The following is a 27,262-nucleotide window of genomic DNA, read 5'->3' as shown; positions in this document are numbered from 1 at the left end:
TAACTAAAATTGGCTCATGATTTGGCAGACAGGAAGCATGTTTCTGGAATCTGCATGGCTTCTGGAAAGGCCTCAGGAAACTTAGAATAATGATAGAAGGCAGAGGGGAAGCAGGCACATCTTACATGGCAGGAGCAGGGAGCAAGAGAGAGTGAAGTGGGAGGTGCTACACACTTTTAAAAATCCAGATCTCGGTCAGCCATGGCAGCTTATGTCTATAATCCCAGAACTTTGGGAGGCCAAGGCAGGTGGATCACCTGAGGGTCAGGAGTTCAAGGCCAGCCTGGCCAACATGGTGAAACCTTGTGTCTGCTGAAAGTACAAAAAGTAGCTGGGTGTGGTCGCACCTGCTCATAATCCCAGCTGCTTGGGATTATAAGCAGCGAAGAGAAATAAAATGAGAAAAGAGAAATAAAATAAATAAAATAAAAGAGAAATAAATAAAATAAAACAGAAGTAAAACAAACATTCTACCTCCCATGATACCCTTATAATCTTACGCCTACTTCTTCCACAACAGTCCCTGGGCCTTGAGGAGTTGAAGCTTTAATTTATTCCCCTGTGCCTCTCACAAATGCAGTTTATTTTGATTGGAATCTCCTACTGGAGTTGAAGATGACACTTTAATCAGTGTTTAAGATTTAGCAGGACTTGGTGTTCTTTTTATATCCAGGAATCAAAGCCCTGTAACTCAATGTCACAAGAACTTTAAAAGCACATACAGGAAGATACATGGATGTAGATGTAATAACCCTAATTTTAAAAACATTAATCTCACTTTTTTGCCCTAAGTAAACCAAAACTTAGTATTTCAATTTTCTGGTTTGTCCTGAACACCCTTCTTTCTTAAACAACCAGACATTTTATTTTAGAACTAAAATTTACCGTATAAGGTTGTTTCTCATATAAAAGTATTTCTCTTTAAGCTTTCATACCATATACAAACAAAAAAAAAAACTCCTTATTTTTATAACTTTCTTTACATCTGTTTTTATTGCCTGGTTCCTTTTACCTTATTTACACATAATCTTTAAATAAGCTTTGAATTAGGCAAAAATTTTTTGCCTTTTTTTAAAAAAGAATACACTTCCTTTGCTTTAGCAAGAATGTTTTTCTACAATATATTATTTATTAGAAAGTACTCAAATAATGAAGTATTTACTAACTTTATATTCAAAATTATGACCAGTTTGTCTACAAATATTTATCCCATTTACCTAATGATTTTGTTTACTTATTAGATTATTTATGAAAACCGTGATAGTCGTGAATTTAAAGCTATGAAACCACCATTAACAAAATTACAACTGAGACACTGAAAAAAGATTTGACCTAATTGACTCCACCTTGCTTTTTATCTCCAAGCTGTCCTTGTTCATTCCTGGGAATAAGCCAAACTAACCTTTGGAGGAACTTACTTTATAGTTTATCTTTGAAACAAAGATGGTAACAGTCCTTTCCCAAACCTCCTTACTGTGATTGCCTAAAGCCACAGGATTAGATGTTAAGGTAATCTTAGTAAATTCAAGATGCAGCTATTTTCATTAAACACATATCAATGTGTTTTTTTTTTTTCTCCCCCGGAGCTGTAGTTGGCTGTGTTGTTTGCCCAGGCTGGAGTGCAGTGGCACCATCTCGGCTCACTGCAACCTCTCTGCCTCCAGGGTTCAAGCAATTCATCTGCCTCAGCCCTCCCAAATAGCTGGGACTACAGGCACGTGCCACCACACCCGTCTAATTTTTTGTATTTTTAGTAGAGATGGGGTTTCACTGTGTTAGCCAGATGGTCTCGATCTCAACCTCGTGATCCGCCCACCTCAACCTCCCAAAGTACTAGGATTACAGGCATGAGCTACCATGCCCGGCCCCTTCTAGTGTATTTAAAATTATAGGTTGGGGCTGGTGGCTCGTGCTGGTAATCCCCACACTTTGGGAGGCCAAAGTGGGTAGATCATGAGGTCAGGAGTTTGATACCAGCCTGGTCAATATGGTGAAACGCCATCTCTACTAAAAATACAAAAATTACCCGGTCATGATGGTGCGCGCCTGCAGTCCCAGCTACTCAGGAGGCTGAGGCAAAAGAATTGCTTGAACTAGGGAGGCAGAGGTTGCAGTAAGCTGAGATCCCACCACTGCACTCCAGCCTGGGCGACAGAGACTCTCTCTCAAAAAACAAATTTTAAAAAAAGAAAGAAAAAATTACACAAGCAAAAATCCTTCTGTTTTCAGCTGCGTTTAGTTTTGTAACCCCATGACAAATTTTGACACCTTATAATATCTGGCAGGGATAAGTATGATATTGCTTGATTAATAAATTCAAAACAAAAAATGTATGCTGACAATTATGACACTCATAATATTACTTTAACAAAAATTTTAAAGTTAGCTTATTAAGGATATTTTACTTAAGTTTCAGAAATCTGAAAAAGCATTTGACTAGTCTTTTTTTTCTGATACAGTATCTGATTTATGTGCTTTTATTTTAAGACAATTACAGCTTTACATAGTTTTAGTAGTGAAACATTGTGTACACAATACAAATACACAAATGTATTAGGCATGCCCATGGAAGTACATTTTATAGATTCATAAAGACATCCCCCTTTTGTATAAGCGCAGTGACCCACGCCTGTAATCCCAGCACTTTGGCAGGCCGAGGCAGGCAGATCACGAGGTCAGGAGATTGAGACCATACTGGCTAACACGGTGAAACCCTGTCTCTACTAAAATTACAAAAAAATTAGCCAGGCATGGTGGTGGGTGCCTGTAGTCCCAGTGACTCAGGAGGCTGAGGCAGGAGAATGACACAAACCTGGGAGCCAAGATCAGGCCACTGCACTCCAGCCTGGGTAACAGAGTGAGACTGTCTCAAAAAAAAAAAAGAAAGAAAAAAAAAGACATCCCCTCCTTTTTGTTATCTTTGACATTCAGATTCTTAATAACCAGTTTTACAACACTAGGCAGTTGTCGGCTAAATAGCCTAAATTTGCATATTAAAGGAAACAACTCAGATGAAAATCAAACTAAATTTACATCATAGAGTACAGAGAGAAAAAGTCTGGTGCTGCTATAGGAAGACACTTAGAGTGCACTTAAAAAAATTTTTTTAAGGCATTTCTAAGTGTCTAAACTACGTTTTTCTTAAAAACCCAACAGTAGCCTCTGTTGCAATTAACTATTTTAGTCAAAAAAAACAACTGAAAACAGTATCAGTTAACTGAAAAAAAAAGACTTTTGCTCAAAAAGAGACAAGGTCTTAGGAGAGAAAAACAAAAACATGAAAGTCTTTTAAATAACATGTACACATACACGCATACACACACATATCTTGGACGCTGGCCTTTTAATGAAGCTGACTTAACCACTGAGCTTCTTTAAAAGAAAATTTTTTAAATATCATTACCATATTTCAGCTAGGACAAAATGCTGCTAAACTAGTAAGAATCACACAAATTATACAATTTCTGAGTGCTCTAAGTGTAAGCAGAAATTAACACCAGCTGATTGTTAATGCTAACATTAGTCATTTAAAAAGAATTTGAAAGACAGAGTTCCAAACCAGTTTCTTACCTGGTGATGGGTCTCAGGCTGTAGACTGGTCTCTACTATCCTAGAAGCAAGAAAAAAAAACCTCATCTTCACCGCTGGAAGCAAGCTCAAACTCCATAAAGGAGTTAACTGCCTTCCATCATCACCGAAGTAGGAAAAAACTTGCCTTCCTTGTGCTGGAAGCAAGTAAAACTCCAAAATAAAAGAGGAGTTGTACAGCAAAATAAACTATAGGATCTCAACCAAATTTGGGGAGATCAGGGCTTCTAAGGAGGGGGTGCTCTCAGACCTCAGCAAATTATCCTATTGGTATGAGCCATAAAGTTAGCTCATGGTACCAAGCACTGACAGGAGACCTGTAAAAGGTCAGGGTCATCTCCACTCACAATCCCTCGTTGGTTACCAAAATGTGGATCCCGAAAATTTGAGACAGGTCTCAGTTAATTTACAAAGTTTATTCTGGTTGAGAACACATGCCTATAACACAGTCCCAGGATGTCCTAATGACATGTGCCCATGGTAGTCAAAGCACAGCTTCATTTTATACATTTTAGGGAGACATGAGACATAAATCAACATACGTTAAAGGTTTGGTCTGGAAAGGCAGGACAACTTGAAGCAAAGGCAAGAAGACTTGAAGAAGGGAGGGGACTTCCAGGTCACAAATAGGTTGGAGATGAAAAGCCCATTCTTTTTGAGTTTCTGACTAGTCTTTCCAAAGAAGGCAATCAGATATGTATCTATCTCAGTTAGCCAAGAGGTGACTGTGAATAGAATGGGAGGCAGGTTGGCCCTAAACAGTTCCCGATTTGACTTTTCCCTTCAGTTTAGTGATTTGGGGGCCCCAAGATTTATTTGCCTTTCACATGTTTCCCTAAGCCAAACTAAGGCATAAGTGACTATTCCTCTACCCTCCTCCCACAGGTAAATTGTGTATTCACTGAAAGGCTAATCAGAGACTCAACAGAATGTAACTGTTTGTCTCTTATCTAACTATGACCTGAAAGCCCCCTCCCTGCTTCAAGTTGTCCTGCCTTTCTGGAAAGAACCAATGTACATCTGAGACATACTAATTTATGTCTCATGTCCCCCTAAAATGTGTAACACCAAGCTGTTCCCAAAACACCCTTTACAAGTGTTGTCAAGACTTTCTGAGATTGTGTCATGGATGTGTCTTGAACCTTGGCAAAGTAAACTTTCCACATTGGCTGAGATATGTCTCAGATATTTTGGGTTCACAAAATCAACAGTAAAAAATGGAAAGTTTGTGAGATGATAAATTCAAATCCAAACATACATAAAGTTCAAGAAGTTTAATATGGCTGTGTTCTTCCTCTTATACCAGTAAGGATAAAAGCTGACCTTAATTATTACTGTAGTCCTAGTTTCCATATTACTTGCTGAACAGATCTGTGAAGAATCTTGTGCCAACATTAAGAACCTGCACAGATTATACACTAGAGTTATTTCTCTCTTCCTTTCTGAATAGGGAATTTAGCACGTTCAACTATGAAAAAAGCAAAATGAGAAACAAAAAGTATTTCTATTTCAACAGCTGTATAAATACTGTAAACTTCACACATGCACGTGCATGCGCACACACAGTCATACACATCCACAAAAGTTAACATAGTTTGAAAAACTTTTGTAGATATTAAATCTGTTTTAAAAGCTGAATTAACTAAACTTTTAATTTATGGAGTGATACAAGTAAATGACAGGGAGACATATGCCCCAATTTTGCATCTTTTAGCAAGATTATGTTAATCAAACTTTTTTTTTTTTTTTTTTTTGGAGACAGTCTCACTCTGTCATCCAGGCTGGAGTGCAGTGGCATGATCTTGGCTCACTGCAAGCTCCGCCTTCCGGGTTCACACCATTCTCCTGCTTCAGGATCCCAAACAGTTGGGACTACAGGCGCCCGCTAATTTTTTGAATTTTCAGTAGAAGAGACAATGTTCTTGTATTTTCAGTAGAAGAGACAATGTTCTTGTATTTTCAGTAGAAGAGACAATGTTCTTGTATTTTCAGTAGAAGAGACAATGTTCTTGTATTTTCAGTAGAAGAGACAATGTTCTTGTATTTTCAGTAGAAGAGACAATGTTCTTGTATTTTCAGTAGAAGAGACAATGTTCTTGTATTTTCAGTAGAAGAGACAATGTTCTTGTATTTTCAGTAGAAGAGACAATGTTCTTGTATTTTCAGTAGAAGAGACAATGTTCTTGTATTTTCAGTAGAAGAGACAATTTTTTGTATTTTCAGTAGAAGAGACAATTTTTCGTATTTTCAGTAGAGATGGGGTTTCACCGTGTTAGCCAGGATGGTCTCGATCTCCTGACCTCGTGATTCGCCCGCCTTGGCCTCCCAAAGTGCTGGGATTACAGGCGTGAGCCACCAAGCCCAGCCAACCCAAACATTTTAAAAGAGTAAACTCACCAAGTAAAATGTCCTGCACATGTTGAGATGCAAATGAAATGAGAATCTTATTCAATCTAAAGTTTTAACATCTCTGTGGCTAATCAAGACATTTCTCAAAGAGCAGACCATTTTAATCATCTCTATATCAAAATTACAATCAAAAATTTTTAATCAAACTTCAGGTGACTTTGTCATATAATCAAGTGTCATTGTTTAAGAAGAAAAAGCATGTAAATCAGTACATTAAATTATAATACACTATGTCAATAATTGGCATAATAGGAGTTGGAATACCCACTAGTTGAGCCTATGTATATGGAAATTAGTTTCAGATGCTTACTCAGCACTAGCATAACTAACATTCAAATGACAACTGTTGCTATATAAAAACTATTAATTAAAAAATTTTCTTGTTCATTTAAAAGGTTTATTCAAGCTCAGAAACAATAAACAAGTAATTCTTTGTTGTTCAGCAGTTCTTTTAAATATAACTTTTTCTAGGTCTCTTATTAGAGCAATTAAATGAGAAGGGGAAGGGAGGGAGAAGTATGAAGGACATGGTAAAGCTCTTTCAAATCACTCTATTATGTAGTCAGAAAAAGCCCTACATATTAACCTGTACCCAAATATTAATGCCAGACATGCAAAAAAATTTTTAAATGGTAGTTTTCAAGAATACAGTTCTTAAGAGAATCAAAGAGAAGATAAAAATCTATTTCTCAATTACTGAGATAGAGAATATAAGAGCCGTAATGTAATTAAAGCTACCAAAAAATGGTTAACTGTCATTAGATGCGCAATGGGAATATATTTAATACCACTGAACTGTACACTTACAAAGAGCTAAGATGGTATATTCTATGTTATGTGTACTTAACTACAATTTGGAAAAAAATTAAAGAAGTGTTGCTCCTATTTAGAATAAAAATTAATTTGCCCATTGCTGACAAAAGGACAGACTTACAGATCAACAGTACAGAACTACAAAAGTCCAGAAGGATTTACATTTATACAAAATGATTTTCAACAAAGGTACTAAAATCTTTCAATGAAGAAAGCAAAGTCATTTCAACAAATGATATTAAGACAGTATCTACATGCAAGAGAATGAATCTGAATGTGTACCTCACATGTCATACAAATATTAACACACAACATTGTAGGCCAAATGTAAGTACTATAAATATAAAATCCTTAGAGAAAAAAAAATGAGTAAATCTTTGTGACCTTGTACACCAAAAATAAAATTCTAAGCCCCTCAACCATCTGAATGGATGTCTCCTCTCAGCAAGAACATTCCAATATTACCCTGAGGGACTCGTTCAAGCCATGATGCAGGTCAAAGGAAAGACATGCCTCATTACAGGCTCCTCTCTTTCAGAATTATTAATAAAATGGACTCTTTAAGTCTGAATAGAAACATTTACAATCTATTCTCTCTGAAGCCTATACCTGGAGGTTTCATCAGCATGACAAAACTCCTGAAAGGAGTTACCCAGCTTGCAGTCGGCAGACACTAACAGAAGGGTCCCACTGAATCTCCAACCCATGTTTTGTATCAGCTTGTATGTTTGTAGGTAAAATCCCTTGGATTAAACTGTAAAGGGTGAAACCAGGAACCTGCTTTCAGGACCCCTCTCTAGGATGAGAGCTTTCCTTTTGCTTAATAAATTCTACTCTGAGTGTCCACATGCCTAATTTTTGCTGGTCAAGAGACAAGAAACCAAACCTAGCTTAGGTAAGGAGAGAAAATTCCTGCATCACTTTGGTCTCCACAACTCCTCAGCATCATAACCCAGATATTCTTTTATATCTATTCTAGGTCTTTAGATAATAACTTAACTCTTTCAACCAACTGCCAATCAGAAAATGTTTAAATCTACCAAAAACCGGGAAGCCCTGGCTTCAAGCTGTCCAGCCTTTCTGGACCAAAGCAACGTACATGTATTTGATTGATACCTCATGTCTCTCTAAAATTTATAAAACTAATCTGTGCTGGCCAGGCACAGTGGCTCACACCTATACCAGCATTTTGGGAGGCCATGACTGGCGGATCACCTGATGTTGGGAGTTCGAGACCAGCCTGACTAACATGCAGAAACCCCATCTCTACTAAAAATACAAAATTAGCCAGACATGGTGGCACATGCTTGTAATCCCAGCTACTCAGGAGGCTGAGGCAGGAGAATTGCTTGAACCTGGGAGGCAGAGGTTGCAGTCAGCTCTGATCGCGCCATTGCACTCCAACCCGGGCAACAACAGCAAAACTCTGTCTCAAAAAATAATAATAATAATAATCTGTGCCCTGATCGTCTTGGGCACATGTTCTCAGAGTCTCCTGAGGGCTGTGTCACAGGCCATTGGTCACTCATAGTTGGTTGACAATAAGTCTCTTCAAATATTTTAAAGAGTTTGACTCTTTTCTTTGACAATGATTTAGTGCCCAACATGAGGCATCAGAGAACACTCAGGATCACAAAGGAGTTGCCCAAACTCAGAGCTAAAGGCACCAGCAGGGGCTCATTGAAAACCTCTCCAATTTCTTTTTTTTTTTTTTCTCTCTCTCTCTTTTTGTTGTTTGAGACAGTCTCTCATTGTCACCCAGGCACAATCTCAGCTCACAGCAACCTCCGCCTCCTGGGTTCAAGTGACTCTCCTGCCTCAGCCTCTCGAGTAGCTGGGATTACAGGCACCTGCCTCCACATCCGGCTAATTTTTTGTATTTTTAGTAGAGACTGGGTTTCACTATGTTGGCCAGGCTGGTCTTGAACTCCTGACCTCCTGATCTGCCCACCTCATGTTCCCAAAGTGCTGGGATTACAGGCATGATTCCCCATGCCCAGCCTGAAAGTCTCTTCAATTTCAAGCTTCTCCTCTGGCAGAACAGGTATGTGCTCCAGATCCCCCCAGTCTCCCTTTGATTAACAGTCCTTGATTTATTCTGTTTTTGTGTTTGTTTGTTTGTTTGTTTCTTCCGAGGAAACTGTTGTGTAGGATCCTCATTCTAGTTTGCAGATGTAATCTAAAGGGTCTTTTCCATTTCCTTTTTCTAAAGTCAGGGAGAGGCCGGGCGCGGTGGCTCAAGCCTGTAATCCCAGCACTTTGGGAGGCCGAGACGGGCGGATCACGAGGTCAGGAGATCGAGACCATCCTGGCTAACACAGTGAAACTCCGTCTCTACTAAAAATACGAAAACTTAGTCGGGCGAGGTGGCAGGCGCCTGTAGTCCCAGCTACTCGGGAGGCTGAGGCAGGAGAATGGCGTGAACCCGGGAGGCGGAGCTTGCAGTGACCTGAGATCCGGCCACTGCACTCCAGCCTGGGTGACAGAGCGAGACTCCGTCTCAAAAAAAATAAAATAAAATAAAATAAAGTCAGGGAGAACAATCTGGGCTCCTCAACTGGTTTCTAATTCAGAAATACATTCTAAAGGGTCTTCTCCATTGCTTTTTCTCCCAAAATTGATCTCGGGTGGCATGTATGAGCATTTGTGTGAGAAACTAAAGTGTCATTTTCATAGATAAGTGAGAGACTGAGTTTCCTCAGCTCTAAAGAAAAACAGCATTTTGTTCATCCCAGCTCAAACGTGCCCTTGAGTGACTGTGGATCAAGTGGGAATGTCTGGGGTACTGACCTCTCGTGACATGCAGGAGCCTTACAGGAAACCCCCAACAAAAATTACTTTTTAAAAAAATACAGGATTTGGTTAGGCATAGTGGCCCTCGCTTGTAATTCCAGTACTTTGGGAGGCTGAGGCGGATGGATCACCTAACGATAGGAGTTCGAACTCGAGAGAATTACTTGAACCCAGGAGGCAGAGACTGCAGCGAACCGAGATCGTGCCACTGCACTACCGCCTGAGCAACAAGAGTGAAACCCTATCTCTCCTAAAAATACCAAAAAAATTAGGTGGACGTAGTGGCGCACATCTGTAATACCAGCTACTCAGAAGGCTGAAGCGAGAGAATTACTTGAACCCAGGAGGCAGAGATTGCAGTGAACCGAGATCGTGCCACTGCACCACAGCCTGAGCAACAAGAGTGAAACTCTGTCTTAAATAAATAAATATTTAAATATATAGGCTTTTTTGTTTGAACCGGGGAGGCAAAGGATGCAGTGAGCCTAGATCACACCACTGTATTTCAGCCTGGGCAACGGAGCAAGTGTCTCTAAAAAAAATTATATACATATGTGTGTGTATATGCACGTATACATATATGTATATATACACATATATGTATATACATATATACACATATACACACGTATGTATGTGTATATATACACACACATATATATACAGTGTTCTCAGCACTCAGAGGCACTAGACTTCCAGAGGGAAATAGAGACATGCAGTGAGACACTTAAGAGGGCGGAAATAACTCAGGGGTGACATGCTGTGGAGTCCTGTTCATAACCAGCACACCCCAATTCATTACACTAAACCCTAGGCCACAGCTCAGTTGGTCCTTTTAAGTGGAAACACATAATCTAAGAATGGGAATCAAACCATCTAAACATGCGAAACATCTAAGAATGATAAAAAACCATAGAGCCGCTATTTAAGTATTTTTAAGTGATGGACAAATTACATTAAGAAAAAATTCTCTATTTCTCTATTATCTTTTCCACCTCCTTTAAATCTGCTGTTACTTTTCTAAGTAGAAGTTATAGGATATTTGTTTGGTTGAGTGTGGTATGTGTGTGTTTATATGTACATATGTGTAGTTTGTTCACTGTTTTGGTCACAAAGTACCGAATTAGCTTAAAGTTAAATAGTAAGCCTTAATGCTTTTCAGGTTCATGTGACTGAAGTAAAAATCTTAATAAATAGGCTAGCTTTAAAATTACAGATAAAATAGTATTAGAAATATCTGAAGAACTCTCAGCATGTTTTGTTTACATGCTGTTTGCAGCATATTTTGATTGAGAGGTTTCATACTTATCCTTGCCAAATCTTGTAAGGTGTTAAAATTTGTCAGAAGGGTCATAAAACTATATAAACCTAGCCCAAAACAGCATGATCTTTGTCCAATTTTTGTCAAATAAGATATTTAAGATTTTTGGTTTAATGAAAACAGGTAAATCCTGAGTTTCATATATTTAAACTTAAGTTTCTTACTTAGATATGCACCTGAAATTCATAGGCCATAGAAATATTAACAGGGAAATAACCTTAAATGATGACTGTCCTTATTAAATAATCAGGTAAATGTAATGGAATAAATGCTTGTAAACAAACTTGTCATATAATTAGAATGTAAGGTTATCGGCCGGGCGCGATGGCTCAAGCCTTTAATCCCAGCACTTTGGGAGGCCGAGATGGGCGGATCACGAGGTCAGGAGATCAAGACCATCCTGGCTAACACGGTGAAACCCCGTCTCTACTAAAAAATACAAAAAACTAGCCGGGCGAGGTGGCGGGCTACGGAGCTTGCAGTGAGCTGAGATTTGGCCACTGCACTCCAGCCTGGGTGACAGAGCAAGACTCCATCTCAAAAAAAAAAAAAAAACAAAAAAACCCCAAAAGGTAGTTTTCTACTATTTGGGCTGGGCCATATTAGGGAAATTTAAGAAGATCAAAGGTAAAACATAGTGAAAAAGCTGGCACTGCCTGGAGAAATGCTGAAGTCAATTAAGATAAAGATTGGGCCAGGCACAGTGGCTGACGCCTGTAATCCCAGCACTTTGGGAGGCCAAGTTGGGCGAATCACGAAGTCAGGAGATCGAGACCATCCTGGCTAACACGGTGAAATCTGGTCTCTACTAAAAATACAAAAAAACTAGCCGGGCGAGATGGCGGGCGCCTGTAGTCCGAGCTACTCCGGAGGCTGAGGCAGGAGAATGGCGTGAACCCGGGAGGCGGAGCTTGCAGTGAGCCGAGATCCCACCACTGCACTCCAGCCTGGGTGACAGAGCAAGACTCTGTCTCAAAAAAAGGCGATAAAGATTGACAAAAGAGCCTGAGTCTCTCAGCTGGATCCCCTACTGGAAACCCAAATTCTTTTTTACCAGAAAAGGTAAAATGGTCTGGGAGTAGAAAAAAAAAAGATTGCTGGGACCAGAACATAAAAAAATGTAAAGATTATGAAATCTGAGTGTTTAAACAGGCTTTCTGTAAAGCAGCTGTGACTCTTTTACCTAAACGTGTTATAAAAATGGGTACCAATGTATCTGACTCAGGGATGTTTCCCTTAACTAGTACCGCAAAACTGAAGGCATATATTCAACCTGAGGAAACTAAAGGAAGAACAACAACTGAAGGCACGTAAATCTGCCCTTTGAGAAATGTTAATTAAATTGGACATGCTAAATAGGAACTAGTAAGACTGCCTGAGCCCACAGAATGTAAGGTAGAAGCTGCAGTGATAGAACAAATCCTCCACTTCACAGGCTTTGTGGAGAGCTTCCTGGGGCTTCTACCATAAGCCTGTGAGCACTTCCCAATGACAATGACTGAACTAGAACACGTCCACTTGAGCAGAATTTACTGCCTTGCTATGGGATGTTAAATGAAGCTTCCTCTATGCTAATGGAAATAATGGTGCCCAAAAGTTTCAGGATAAATTAAAAATGCTTTACATAGAATACTGCTACCTGGAAAATACAAGGAGGAGATACTCATGAGCAGGGAGCCTCCTTTTTCCTTAAGACTTACTCTAACCATGTGAAGAGCTGTCAGACTGAAGAGCTGCCAGACTGTACAGTACCTGATAGCTCTCACCTGACAAGAGCTGCTAAGCATGTGACTAGCAGTTCCAAGGTACACAAATGGCATCTTGATTGTAAGGCTGCTGCTCTGGTTAAAGAAGACTCAAGGAAGTATGCTTACTTTGGATTATTTACAGTTTAAAACATTTGGGTAAAGTATGTTCTTATAAGCAAACTTACCTTCCACTTTGAGTTCTCCAAAATTCAGAAACTGATTTTAGGACACTGCAGTTATTTGCCTAAGTTTATTAAGAGCCTTTTCTCTTAAAACCAGACAACTGGAGTCACTAGTTACTTTACCAAGACTTTGACTAGACTAATACATTTTTAGGTAAAGTTCCAGCAAAGGCAACTTAAAAGGAGCCTATATGGGCTATCAATTCTTGCTGTATATTATGCAAACAATTAGGCCAAGTAAAATAAGCTTAACACTTATTTTGCACGTGAATTGGTCTTATTGTAATTCCTCTATAATGGAAGAGGAGGGCTGGAGAGAGAAACTGTTTCAAAGGAAAAGTTTACCATGTTACTAGATTTCAGCCCTGACTTCTGTTTTTAATTGCAGAATAAAGAGCATGAGTTATTTCTGGGGTACAATAATCCTCTAAAGATCACCAGATTATAATTCGTTTTCATATTTTTAGTTGGTGCCCTAATGGAATAGGTTGTTCGTTCTGACATGAAAATACTCTTTTGATTGTCAAAATACTAACGTTATGTATCTCTCTCTATTTTACTTCCAAAGAAACCAGATTCATGGTCTCCTGAAGCCTAGAGATGCTAATCTCCCTCATCTGGCATCTACTCGGCCCAGACTGTTTTTCTCTGCAAATGTCCTGCTGCTAGGACTATACAAGCACCCTCCCTTTAGGGCCAGGGACTGCCAAAGTGGTGGGCACATGAGATTCCAAGGACTGGTTTTGAGGAGAATTAGGTCATACCCTCCAAAGTAACAAGGGGTAAACAAATGCCTCAACAGCTAGTAAAACAAGAGACTTTGCCCTCTGAGCTATCATGTGGCGCCTTTTCATGCATTCTAACCATAAAGAATTTTCTGCTTTTCATAAAACTAAAAGAAAACAATTACTGACAGGGTAAAGATACCTCGTGACAAAGCCTCCCAGCTATGAATTGTACATCTAGATAATACAGGTTTTAATTTTTTTTCAGAACAATGTTTATTTTTGAATAGGTAATTACTGTAATTCTGTAACTAAAACCATGATTAGTAGTGGAAAGCATAGAAGTTACAGATAAGTCAGTTTTGTAACCTCACCTTTGACTTCTTGCTAGTTGACTTTTTAACAAAACAATGTGGCCAGCACAGTGGCTCACACCTGTAATCCCAGCATTTGGGAGGCCAAGGTGGGCAGACCACAAGGTCAGGGGTTTAAAACCAGCCTGGCCAATAGGGTGAAACCCTCTCTCTACTAAAAATACAAAAAAATTAGCCGGGGGTGGTAGCACACTCCTATAATCCCAGCTACTCAGGAGGCTGAGGCAGGAAAAATTGCTTGAACCCAGAAGGCAGAGGATGCAGCAAGCTAAGACCACCCCACTGCACTCCAGCCTGGGTGACAAAGTGAGAATCTGTCTCAAAAAAAAAAAAAAAAAAAATTTCAGAGTAATGAATGTGTGTCTGTATCCATCCCTTTTTTGCCTAAATATTCAACTGGCTGTAAGTCTTTTCACTCTCAGTTTCCTGGTAATAGAGGGATGATGGGGAGTCCCAGACCAGACCAGACACCCAGGCCATACTGGGTTCATCTGTCCCAACTTCATGGAACAGAATAAAAATCTGGTGGCCACTGATGTTGCCTCTAGCAAATCCTGGCCTAGAGGGGGAGAATGTAAACCAAAAATAAAATTCTAAGCCCCCCAACCATCTGAATGGACCCTTCCTCTTGGCAAGGACACTCCAAGGCTAACCTGAGGGACTGGTTCAGGTCGTGATGCAGAGAAGAGGGCAGACATGCTTATTATATGCTCCTCCCTTTTGGAATTACTAATATAACAGACTATTTCTTTTTTTTTTTTTTTTTTTTTTGAGATGGAGTCTTGCTGTGTCGCTCAGGCTGGAGTGCAGTGACCGGATCTCAGCTCACTGCAAGCTCCGCCTCCTGGGTTTACACCATTCTCCTGCCTCACCCTCCCGAGTAGCTGGGACTACAGGCGCCCACCACCTCGCCCGGCTAGTTTTTTGTATTTTTAGTAGAGACGGGGTTTCACTCTTTTAGCCAGGATGGTCTCGATCTTCTGACCTCGTGATCCGCCCGTCTCGGCCTCCCAAAGTGCTGGGATTACAGGCTTGAGCCACCTAGCCCGGCCAACAGACTATTTCTCTGATGAGAAACATTTACAATAGATTTTTTCTGAAGCCCACTATCTGGAAGCTTCACTTGCATAACACAACTTTGGTCTTCACAATGCCTCACCATCATAACCCAGACAGTCCCTTCTATTGACTTTAGGTCTTTAGTTAATAACTTAACTGTCAACCAACTACCAATCAGAGCAATTTTAAATCTACCAATAACCTGAGAGCCCTGGATTTCAGCTGTCCCAACTTTCTGGGCCGAAGCAACATACATCTTCCAGACATGTATTTGATGGATGTCTCATGCTCTGTAAAATGTATAAAGCTAGGCTGTGCCCAGACTACCTTGGACAAATGTTCTCACAGTATCCTGAGTGCTGTGTCATGGGCCATTGGTCTCTCATATTTGGCTCAGAATAAATCCCTTCAAATATTTTACAGAGCGTGACTCTTCATCAACAACTTTCAGTTCGGAAAATATTTCTTAGCTAGAACATAAAAAGCACAAGCAATAAAACAAAAAAATTAATAAAAGCTTTTGTGCTTCAAAATATGTCATTAAGAAAAAGTGAAGATAAGCTGCAGACTAGGACAAAATATTTGCATATCATATGTCTGACACAGGACATTATCTAGGCCAGTGCAGTGGCTCACACCTGTAATCTCAGCACTTTGGGAGGCCAAGGCGGGTCAATCACTTGAGCCCAGGAGTTTGAGACCATCTTGGGCACCAAGGCGAAACCCCAGCTCCGCAAAAAAGTACAAAAATTACCACCCTCACCAACATGGTGAAACCCCATCTCTATTAAATACAGAAAAACTTAGCTGGGTGTGGGTGCGTGCCTGTAATCCCAGCTACTCAGGAGGCTGGGGCAGGAGAATCCTTTAAACCCGGGAGGGAGGCTGCAGTGAGCCGAGATCACCCCACCGCACTCCAGTCTGGGCAACAGAGCAACACTCTGTCTTAAAAAAAAAAAAAAAAAAAGAATTACAAAAATTAGCTGGGCCTGGCGGCAAGTAGTCCAAGCTACTTAAAGGCTCCGGTAGGAAGATCACTTGAGCCTGGGGTATGGAGTTTACAGTGAGCCAATACTATGCCACTGCACTTCAGCCTTAATAGCAGAGCCTGTGTCTCTCTCTCTCTCTCTCTCTCTCTCTCTCTCTCTCTCTCTCTCTCTCACACACACACACACACACACACACACACACGAAAGAAAGGAAAAGAAAAGCAAAAAAAGACATAGCCAAACAAAGAGCTTTTACAGCTCAATTTAAAACAAACAATAAATTTTAATGGGCAAGTCTGAACATTCTCTAAAGAAACACAATCAGAAAATGAGCACAAGAAGATGTTCAACATTTGTTAGCCATTAGGAAAATGCCAAATAAGGTACTACTGCACACCCAATGGAAAGAGTGTATCAAAACAGTTGATAAGAATGTGAAATGATGTAGCCTCCTTAGAAAAACAATTTGGCAATTGCTTAAGTTAAATATAAACTTACAATACAATACATAATTTTGTTACTACATACCTACCCAATACATAATTTTTTTTTTTTTTTTTGAGATAGAGTCTCGCTCTGTTACTAAGGATGGAGTACCGTGGTGTGATCTCGGCTCATTACAGCTTATGCCTCCTAGGTTCAAGGGATTCCGCCTCAGCCTTCAAGCAGCTGGGACTACAGGCCCGCACCACCACACCCAGCTATTTTTTGAATTTTTAGTATAGACAAGGTTTTACCATATTAGCCAGGTTGGTCTCAAACTCCTGACCTTGCAATCCACCCACTTTGGCCTCCCAAAGTGCTAGGATAACAGGCATGAGCCACCAGGCCCAGCCCTATTAATCATCCTTAAAGTTCGTAAAACGTAACAAAGAAACAAAAACCCTAATTGTTCACACATAAAGCCTTGTGTACATTAGTGTTTCTAGCAACTTTACTTACAAAAACCCTAAACTGAAAACAACCCATATATACACTTGGTAAATGGGTAAACTGCATCCATACAATGATATACCATTAATATAAAAAGATGCAATATTTATCCATATTACAACATGAATCTCAAAAACATTATCTACATGGAAGATGAGAGATACAAAGCCTACATATTTTGATTCAATTTTTTTGAAACATCCAAAAAGTCAAATCTGTAGAGACAGAAGATTAGGGACTACCAAGAGCTGAAGATGTGAGTGGAGAATGGCTTGAAAAGGTGCAAGGATGTGCCAGAGTGAGGAAAATGTTCTAAAACTGGAAATGTTTCAGAACTCTGGAAATTTATTAGAAACCAGCAAGTTGTACATGTAAAAGAAACATTAAATACGTAAATTATACTTCAATAAAGCTGTTACACTAACTTATGCAATAAGCAAAACATATTTCCAGTTTATTGCACAAAAATATTTTAACTACCAATCCTTTAATGTACATTTTTAAAAAGATATAGATATCTTTAAATTATCTTTAAAATGGATAATTATCTTTAACAAAGGATGGTTTCCACATCAAAATGCTAAAACAAATATAAAAATTTCTATTGCAGTTTAAAAACAAATCTTATAAAACAACAAAAAACTAAAAGAAAGCGTTAATTTGTGCAACAAACCAAGAAGTTCATGAATGTTGAAATTGAGACAAATACCTACTTTCTGAAACTGTAAGCTGCCTTATAAATACCTGATGAAAAAATCTATTAGAAGATGGCCATTAAAATATGTAATACTGGATACTGGAAAATGCATTTCAACATCCAAGAAGAAAAAAAGACCCACAGTAAATCCTTTTTTTTTTCTTTTTTGAGACAGAGTCTCAGCTTTATCTCCCAGGATGGAGTGCAATGGCACGGATCTCGGCTCACAGCAACCTCTGCTTCCTGAATTCAAGTGGTTCTCCTGCCTCAGTTTCCCAGGTAGCTGGGCTCACAGGCAACCACCACCATGCCCAGCTAATGTATATATTTTTAACAGAGACAGGGTTTTGCCATGTTGGCCACGCTGGTCTTGAACTCCTAATCTCAGATGATCTGCCCGACTCGCCTTCCAAAAGTGCTGGGATGACAGGCATGAGCCACCGTGCCTAGCCTGGAAAAGAAATCCTTCTTTTCCATTTTCATTGACAAAGCATGGTAACCATTCAAAAGCCCAAAAATTAGATGCACATACTCAGAATCCCCGAGCCTCCTACATTATCTCACCTATCAGTCGGTGATTGGGAGGCGTGGGTGGTTTATGGTCTCAATAATAGTAAATAAAATCTACTGTTAAAAATCACTTCTTTATTACATAGATTCTAAATTACGTTTTTGCTATTATGTTGTCATTACAAAAATTTTATCCAAGTTTAGATGAATAGTCATATATACATGTGTGTATATATACATGTTTTTTTTTTTTTTTTTTTTTAGTGAAGTTTCACCCTTGTTGCCCAGGCTGGAGTGCAGTGGCATAATCTTGGCTCACAGCAGCCTCCAACTCTTGGATTCAAGGGATTCTCCTGCCTCAGCCTCCTGAGTAGCTGGGATTACAAGCACCCACCACCCCGCTCAAATAATTTCTTTTTTTTTTTTTTTTTTTAGTAGAGAGGAGGCTTCACCATGTTGGCAGGCTGGTCTTGAACTCCTCACCTCAGGCAATCCAGACGCCTGGGCCTCCCAAAGTGCTGGGATTACAGGAGTGTGCCACCACACCCGGTCCCAAAGTCACATATATTACTAAAACCAACCAGCAAAAGGAAGTATTATAACAGTAAGACAAGATTGACAGAGTAAACATTCACAAAATCACTGTTAACAGAAAACGGTAAGAAGAAATAATTAAAATAAGACAATCTTATTTTCAAGTCAGTGAAATAAAAAATGTTCGCAACTCACCCTTGAATCGCCAATGGCAAATACTTCAGGCTTTATTTCCAAACTGTAAGAATACAGTTTGAAAGGAGAAAGTTAAAAGCATGTAAGTGAGTTTTCTAATTGAAAACCAATTCCTGACACTTTTAAACAATTGCGCATTTGCAGAGAAGAAAGTAGTGATTAAAGCAGCAAACTAAGAAAAATGTAGAGATTTATGGTGTGTATTTTAAAGTTTAACGGTATGGTTTTAGACAACCGTGGGACCTTGTGATTTGGTACTTAACTTATCGTATAATTACTAGTGAGAATGAACCCCAAAAAAAGAAGTCTTGAAAATTTCGTGGTGAAAGAACCTGTATTTCCTTCTTAATAGTGACCTTGTTTTGCGGATTTACAGGATGAATGAGTTGCCCAATAAGAGAATGCCCCCTTAAAAAAAAAAAAAAAAAAAAAGGTTGAGCGCCGTGGCTCACGCCTTTAATCCCAGCACTTTGGGAGACCGAAGCGGGCAGATCACCTGAGGTCGGGACATGGAGACCAGCGTGACCAACATGGAGAAATCCCGTTTCTACTAAAAATACAAAATTAGCCCGGCGTGGTGGAGCATCCCTGTAATCACTGGTACGCCGGAAACTGAGGCAAGAGAATCGCTGGAACCCGCGAGGTGGGGAGGCTGCGGTGAGCCAAGACCGCGCAGTTGCACTCCTGCCAGGGCAACAAGAGCGAAACTCCCTTTCAAAAAGAAAACCAAAACAAAAAATCAGCATTAGTAGTTAAGGGTTACGTATACATCTTTCAAGTTTAAAAATCTTCTGAACAAATAAGATACACTGGGCAGATACAAATTTAGTAAAGTTATAAGCGAATTTTAAAACATTCTTAATATAAACGTTTACAATTCCAGTGTAAATTTGTAGTTTGCAAAAAATTTCATACAAATTAGTAAAATATCTGCTCCGTAAGTCTAAGTTAATATTTTGAGATGCCGAAAAAGTACATCATGCGTAATGCGCTGTCACAAAAACAGGTTCAACTACTAATAGAGACAAGTTGTTTCTGTAGAGAACAAAACAGAAAGGAGATCCGATCCAAACTAAATCGGAACCGAATTGTTCATTAAAATACATCATACTGCGTCTTCGCGTTGAGCAAAGTAGCGGAGAGGAAAAGGAGGTACAACGGTATAAGAGGGCAAAAACCTGGTGCAGACTCTCAGGTCAGACGGTGCGGGTGATTGCGGGAGTTGGATAAGTCTGGCCTAATGACCAAGGACAGCTAAGGCCTAACTCCGTTCTTAATCACTCCACCTGGGTAACGGCATTCGGTGCAATGAGCCCGTTTCGAGCCTGTGAAGGACCGTGGAGCAAGGACTGTAACCAGGAGCGGTTAGTCCCTGGCTCTGAGTGAGGCCCCGGGCATAGATAGGAGGTTCTTCCAGTGAAAGCAGAGATTTAACCCTCCCACTTCACCTTTAGGTATTACGAGAAATAGGAAATGACGGGGAGGCTAAGCGGCCATTTTTCCTTACAGTGCAAAATAGACAGCAGTTCCGCCCGTTACTGCCCCAGCCCTCCGAAATAAGAAGTCTCCCGCCGGGTAGGGGAAAAGAAGAAACGCAGATACTCAGAATCCCCTGAGCTTCCTACATTATCTCACATCTGTCTGTCAGTGATTTGCAAGGCGCAGGTGGTTTGCCGTACAGGCGCCATGTCCACGTAATGAGGGAACCCGACGGTGGGAGACACAGACTTAGATTCAGACCTACACCTGGGAATAGCGGACAACAAAATACCAGTAAAACATTTTGATATTACTTTCTGGGCACGCAGTCGTGACTGCGGCCTGCGTGCCTGAGGAAGACAGTGCTCACAAATACCGGGATTTGGTCTAAGAAGCATCCACCTCTTTACAGAGGTGACGGATAACGCTCCCTCTGTCATTCAGTAGCTCTCTTTACCTGTTTTCGCCTCGTTGCTAGGGCTGTAGCTGAGCTTACACGGGCTCCAGTTGGTTAGTTTTTCCTGAGTCACCTTGTACTAATCCTGCAAAGGCGATTTCACTAGGCTTCACTTTTCTTTACTCGCGGTTTTCGGCCAGGTCTCTCCTGAGACTCACTCCTATCTCCCGGTCCCGACACCAGCATCAAGCCCTGAGGTGAACGTCCCCAGTAAGACAAAGGCAATCTCCGTCAACGCCTGCTAGCGGCATGAACGCAACGGGAGGGGTTCGGTTAAATTGTGTTTCCAGCGATCTATTAGACCCGTCGTTTTCAATATGGCGGATTGAATTCGGCCAACCAAAAAAAAAAGAGAAAAAAAGCAAACGAGAAAGACACCGCGCAGCCAGCTGCGCAGGCTCCCACCATCCCCAGCGCCGCGACCCTCCAAGACCCCACCCCCGGCAAGCCCCGCCCCTAGAACCTCTCCTGCTCTGCTCTACGTCTTGCTGTCTTTGCCATCGTCTCCTGTTCCTAATTTTCTTCCCTTTTCTACTCTTTCTATACCCAGAAGCAGCGGAACTGGAAACACTTTGGTGCCCTAGACGGAAACCTAAGTCCCGGCTGAAGTTTATCCATCGCCAAACACTGGGATAGCCGTATAGAGGGCCACACAATAAAAATAGCCCAGGAAGGCACTGGCTATCCGCTGCCCCTTCAGGGGCTGCTATATATAGAATTCCATCCTTAATCGCTTTTCTTTCTGTAGCTGCTTGTGGAAACAGCTGACTACTGGACAGACGGGAGTACGAAAGGCGATTAGTGAGACTGCAAATCTGATGTGAACTGGTGGACGCAAAGTGTATGACATAGTCAAGAAAGGAAGTCAACGCGAGGTGCTATGGCTGAGGGACTTATCTTGTGTGGCCCAACTATGTTACTCTGACGCTTTCACTTGCACCACTGGTTTTTACTTCATCGTTAATCTCTGCTCTGGCTGATAACAACTTGCATGAAAATACCACCAGTTTTCAAGTTTTTCCCAGCATGAACAGTACAGAGAAAAGTGAGCCTGAATGCTGAGATCCTGAGACCGTGCTGCGGCGCCTGGGCATTCATAGAGCAGCTCGTCAAGTGCCTGCACTTCTCGCATCGTGTGCCGTGCAAGAAAACCTACCCTATCCTGAGACCCTTGCCCGGTGTGACTGGAAGAGCTGCTTCTGTAGAATCTTGGGCCAGGCCGTATGTCTGGATGAATAAGAGAAGAGCCTAGTTGTTGTCTCCTGCAAGATGTATTCAGTTCCTATTTCGCCTTTGTTCCTTAATCTGTTTGTATGGTATATTACATCAATTAATTTTTCATATTAAATCAATCATGAATTCCCATTATGAGCCCCACTTGCTCATGATTTAAAATATGTCTTATATGTTGCAGATTCACTCTTGGTATTGTTTGTCCATTTTTGTACCTACCTAGCACACTTATGTAGAATTGCAGATTTGTTAGGATTAGATATCATGTAATACTACCTTATGAAGTTCTTAATACATGTATTGCTATCCTTGGTTTTCCATAAAAAATTAGAATAAGTTAATTGCCCAAGATCATCAGCCAGGAATAATAAGAAGTTCAAGTGTTGGCCAGGCACGATGGCTCAGTCCTGTAATCCCAGCACTTTCGGAGGGCGATATGGGCAGATCACTTGAGGTCAGGAGTTTGAGACCAGCCTGGCTAACATGACAAAACCCCATCTGTTTTAAAAATACAAAAAATTAGCCAGCTGTCAGAGCAGGCACTTGTAATTCCAGCTACTCAGGAGGCTAAGGCAGGAGAATTGCCTGAATCTGGGAGGCAGAGGTTGCAGTGATCCCAGATGGTGCCACTGCACTCCAGTCAAGGTGAAAAGAGCAAGACCCCATCTCAAAAAAAAAAAAAAAAATAGAATGCAAGTGTTCTAAGCCCCTAACAAAGCTTACTTTGTGCTCTACACCTGTGCCTCTTGTAATAATCATGACCAAAAGATTCTCTAGAACTTATTCCTGACTTGTACTTACTAACTTTACTACTCCTTTGAAGGAGAAGTCTTGATAGGTATAGATATGCAGACATAGGCTAATTTTTTTCTTTATTGCTGCTAAGATTTTATTGTATAACATACATCCTATAAACATCACAGCTCAATTTTCACTAAATACTAATACACTGTGTAATAATATACTAACAAACAGATCTACCAGTGTTACTACCACCGTCTTAATATAGAACTCTGTTGGATCTGGGATTTTATTTTACCTTATTAAAAGTTACAAGATTCACCTGTTACTATTTAGTGGATCCTAAGACAATATTTTGGGACTAAATCCACAGACTTTATGATGACAGAACAAGCAGTATCAAGGACTTTACTACTCATAGCAGAACAAGCAGCATGAGCATCATGTTTGCAGACTACCTATGCTTCTTAAATCCCGTAGGAGTGATGCAAAGGGGCCCACATATTTATGTGTCAGACATGCAGTGCAATGCAGTTCCTTACATTGCAGATAAGGAACAGCTTGGAATTCTACTAATTTTATACTAAGGCATAATAAGCAAGCTTGCTCTTTATCTGTTGAAAAGTAGAGAAGGATATTACCTTATTGTCTAGGTTACTAAGAACATAAATAAGCCAGGCGTGGTGGCTTACGCCTGTAATCCCAGCACTTTGGGAGGCTGAGGCAGGTGGATCATGAGGTCAGGAGTTCAAGACCAGCCTAGCCAAGATGGTGAAACGCTGTCTTTTCTAAAAATACAAAAATTAGCTGGACTAGGTGGTGGGCGCCTGTAATCTCAGCTACTCAGGAGGCGGAAGCAGGAGACTCCCTTGAACTCAGGAGGCAGAGGTTGCAGAGCCAAGATCATGCCACTGCAATCTAGCCTAGGCAACAAAGCAAGACTCTATCTCAAAAAAAAAAAGAAAAAAGAAATAACATAAAGAGTTGTCAGGATATTGCATTGTGGCATAGCCAGGAAGGCATATAAAGAATGCAAGATTGATAGAAGTCTGTCTCTCCCAACAAATACTGCTAACATGTCAGAAACACATCTTCCTAGTCCTTGCCTCTCCACCACCCCCTCAATTAAGTTTTCTGACTTCTATCATTACCCAATTTTGATTTATATAAGTAGCTTCATGTGGGCTGGGCCCGGTGGCTCACGCCTGTACTTGGGAGGCCGAGGTGGGCAGATCACTAGGTCAAGAGATTGAGACCATCCGGGCCAACATGGTGAAAACCCATCTCTACTAAAAATACAAAAAAGTAGCCAGGCGTGGTGGCAGTCGCCTGTAGTCCCAGCTACTCGGGAGGCTGAGGCAGGAGAATCACTGGAACTCAGGAGGCGGAATTTGCAATGCGCCGAGATAGCACCACTGCACTCCAACTCTGGCGACAGAGCGAGATTCCATCTCAAAAAAATAAAATAAAATAGATTCATGTGGCATGTAAACTTGTTACTGGCTTCTTTCCTTCATATGATATCAGAGAGCTTGATGTATGTAGTATAATATATAAAATATCAGAGCATATCTATCTCATTACTGTTGACGGACATTTGGGTCATTAATTATAGTCCATGTATTTTGGTAGACATATGTCCTTATTTGTACTAAGCCTGTTACTGGAATTCCTAGAGTATTTGAGTACATATATGCTTATCTTCAATGGATAGTGTCAAATAGTTTCCCAAAGTGGTTGTGTTTATTTGAATCACAAATTTTCAGGGTTTGTTTGTATGTCAGAAGCAACCAATATTGATAATTGATAAACATTGATAATTTCATATGGTTTAGTGTGTAAAGTTATATCTCTACCAGTGTTGCCAGAGGGGAATATTCAACCAAATTGACCTCACCAACAACTCTCTTCCTGTGCTCTAAAGAGCTACCCATCAAGCACCTTAATTCAGCATGGGTCTGGAATTGTGACACTTTCGATTCAATTAATGGCGTAAGAAACGGGGAACATAGATCTGAGTTAAAATAATACGTTAAATGGCAATGTAAAACACTTCAAATTAAAGTTTGTAAGTTCAGAGACTTTTTTCCCACTTCTTTTGTTTATATTTTTCTTCAATGATTACTGCCTTTAACATTAATATTACTTCCTTACTTTCTGGTTCTGTATTTTTAGGAGAAAAAGTGCTATTAGATTACATTTTAATCAAAATGACCCTCTTCATTATTTTTCTACCTGGAAGGCCTTGGTAAGTATACTTAACTCTTACTATTAAACCCACATTGTAAGATAGGTGAAAGGAAGGACTTTCAGAATGGTGGCATGAGGAGTTCTCCATCCCCAACAAAACAGCCATACTGGTAAAAGTTATATGGAAAAAAATTAATAATGACTGGGTGTGATGGCTCACACCTGTAATCCCAGCACTTTGGGAGGCCAAGGTGGGTAGATCACTTGAGGTCAGGAGTTCGGGACCAGACCAGCGAAACCCTGTCTCTACTGAAAATACAAAAATTAGCCGGGCATGGTGGTGCACACCTGTAACTCCAGCTACTCAGGAGGCTGAGGCACCAGAATAGCTTGAAGCTGGGAGGCAGAGGTTGTGTGAGCAGTGATTGCACCACTGAACTCCAGCCTAGGCAAAAAGAGTTAGACTCTCAAAAAATAAAATAAATCTCTGGAAGTAGTTACAAAGGTATACAGCAAGTGGAAAAACACTTATTTAAGCAAATTTACAAAAGCTGAAAAAACACAGGTTTATGGTATTTGAGCCCCATTGAAATGAGAAATAGACACTTTAGCAACTATAGTTGGAGATTTCTAATGCTACTTATAGTAATATATTAAGAGCAACCGGAAGAAGATTAACAAGGATATAGGCAGTGAAAACTATAAAATATCTGGGCCTTCCAGGGCTTTGAGAGGCTGAGGCAGGAGAATCACTTTAGGCCAAGAGTTTAAGACCATTCTGAGATCACAGTGAGATTCCTTCTCTGCAAAACTCTTTTAAACAAATTACCTGGGCATCCTGGTACACACCTGTAGTCCTAGCTAGTCAGGTTGCTGAAGGTGGAAAGATCTCTTGAGCCTAGGAGACTGGGGCTATAGTGAGATATGATTGCACACTGCTCTGCAGCCTGGACAACAGAGCAAGTCCCTGTCTCTAAAACAGTAAAAATAAAGTACAATAAAACAGAGAATAATGTGAATGACTAAATTAAGAATAGAAAAACAGAAAATATTGGCCGGGTGTGGTGGCTCATGCCTGTAATCCTAGCACTTTGGGAGGCCAAGGTGGGTGTATCACGAGCTCAGGAGATCAAAACCACCCTGGCTACACGGTGAAACCCCATCTTTACTTTAAAAAGTACAAAAAATTAGCCTGGCGTGGTGGCAGGCACCTGTAGTCCCAGCTATTCGGGAGGCTGATGCAGCAGAATGGCTTGAACCTGGGCAGTGGAACTTGCAGTGAGCCGAGGTTGCACCATTGCACTGCAGCCTGGGTGACAGACGCAGACTCTGTCTTAAAAAAAAAAAGAACATCGATGAACCTAAAAGTTCATTCTTTGAACAATTAACAAAGTGAACAAACATTTAGGTAGAATGACCAACAAAAGAAGTGACAAGAATCAAGTTTCTAAAATCAGAAATGGAGCTTAATGAAAGCAAACTTAATGAAAAATTTTAATTATACAGGAATATTATGAACAATTGCATTTTAACAAAATCAGTAGCTTAGATTCCTGAAAAGGCATAAACTTCCCAAATTAACTCAAAACATAAAAGAAGATTACAGTAACCCTGTAATAAGAGAGTGAATTAATACCATAAAAACTTCTCTCAAAGAAAAGACCAGGTCTAAATGAGCTTCCTCCTCAATTCTACTAACTTCTTTCTTTTTTTTCTTTTTTCTTCCTTTTTTTTTTTTTGAGATGGAGTCTTGCTCTGTTGCCCAGGCTGCAGTGCAGTGGTGCAATCCCGGTTCACTGCAACCTCTGCCTCTGCCTCCCAGGTTCAAGCAATTGCCTGTCTCAGCCTCCCATGAAGCTGGGATTACAGGCGCCCGCCACCACACCCAGCTGATTTTTGTGTTTTTAGTAGAGACAGGGTTTCTCCATCTTGGTCAGGCTGGTCTTGAACTCCGGACCTCATGATCCACCTGTCCTCCTAAAGTGCTAGGATTACAAGCGTGAGTCACTGTGCCCAGTCAATTCTACTAACTTTTAGAGAATTAATACCAATTCTTTATAAACTCTTCCAAAAGTAGAACTGGCAGGAGAAATTTGCAACTCATTCTGTGAAGTCATTTATGATATAAAAACCAAAAACATGAAAAGAAGGCAGGGTTGGGGGGAAAGAGGGAAGAAAGAATGAAAAAAATTAAGCAAGAAGGGAGATTGGGATACAGGAAGAAAAGAAAGGAAAAGAAGGAAGGAAAATAACAGAACAATACTTCTTTTTTCTTTTCTTTTTTCTTTTCTT

General features: G+C 40.3%; 1 protein-coding gene across 14 annotated transcripts in view; it reads right to left on the bottom strand.

Moving 5' to 3' along the window:
* LOC139360962 (ubiquitin specific peptidase 9 Y-linked) overlaps window positions 1–21,159 on the bottom strand; it is a 210,444-nt gene extending 189,285 nt beyond the window's left edge. For 10 of the 14 annotated variants that reach the window (XM_071089445.1, XM_071089439.1, XM_071089447.1 and 7 more), the window contains exons 1-2: window positions 20,807–21,159; window positions 18,871–18,913 (exon numbers count right to left, since the gene is read on the bottom strand). The gene's annotated coding sequence lies outside the window, so the exon portion shown is untranslated. The remainder of the gene's footprint in view (window positions 1–18,870; window positions 18,914–20,806) is intronic. The other 4 variants (XM_071089441.1, XM_071089442.1, XM_071089444.1 and 1 more) reach the window with 1 other exon arrangement.
* Between the last annotated feature and the right edge of the window lie 6,103 nt (window positions 21,160–27,262).

The sequence above is a fragment of the Macaca nemestrina genome, chromosome Y (genome assembly GCF_043159975.1).
Source record: "Macaca nemestrina isolate mMacNem1 chromosome Y, mMacNem.hap1, whole genome shotgun sequence".
In the NCBI taxonomy this organism is placed as follows: domain Eukaryota; kingdom Metazoa; phylum Chordata; class Mammalia; order Primates; family Cercopithecidae; genus Macaca; species Macaca nemestrina.
The sequence above is the reverse complement of the archived record's forward strand: the minus strand, read 5'-3'. Positions and strand labels throughout refer to the sequence as shown.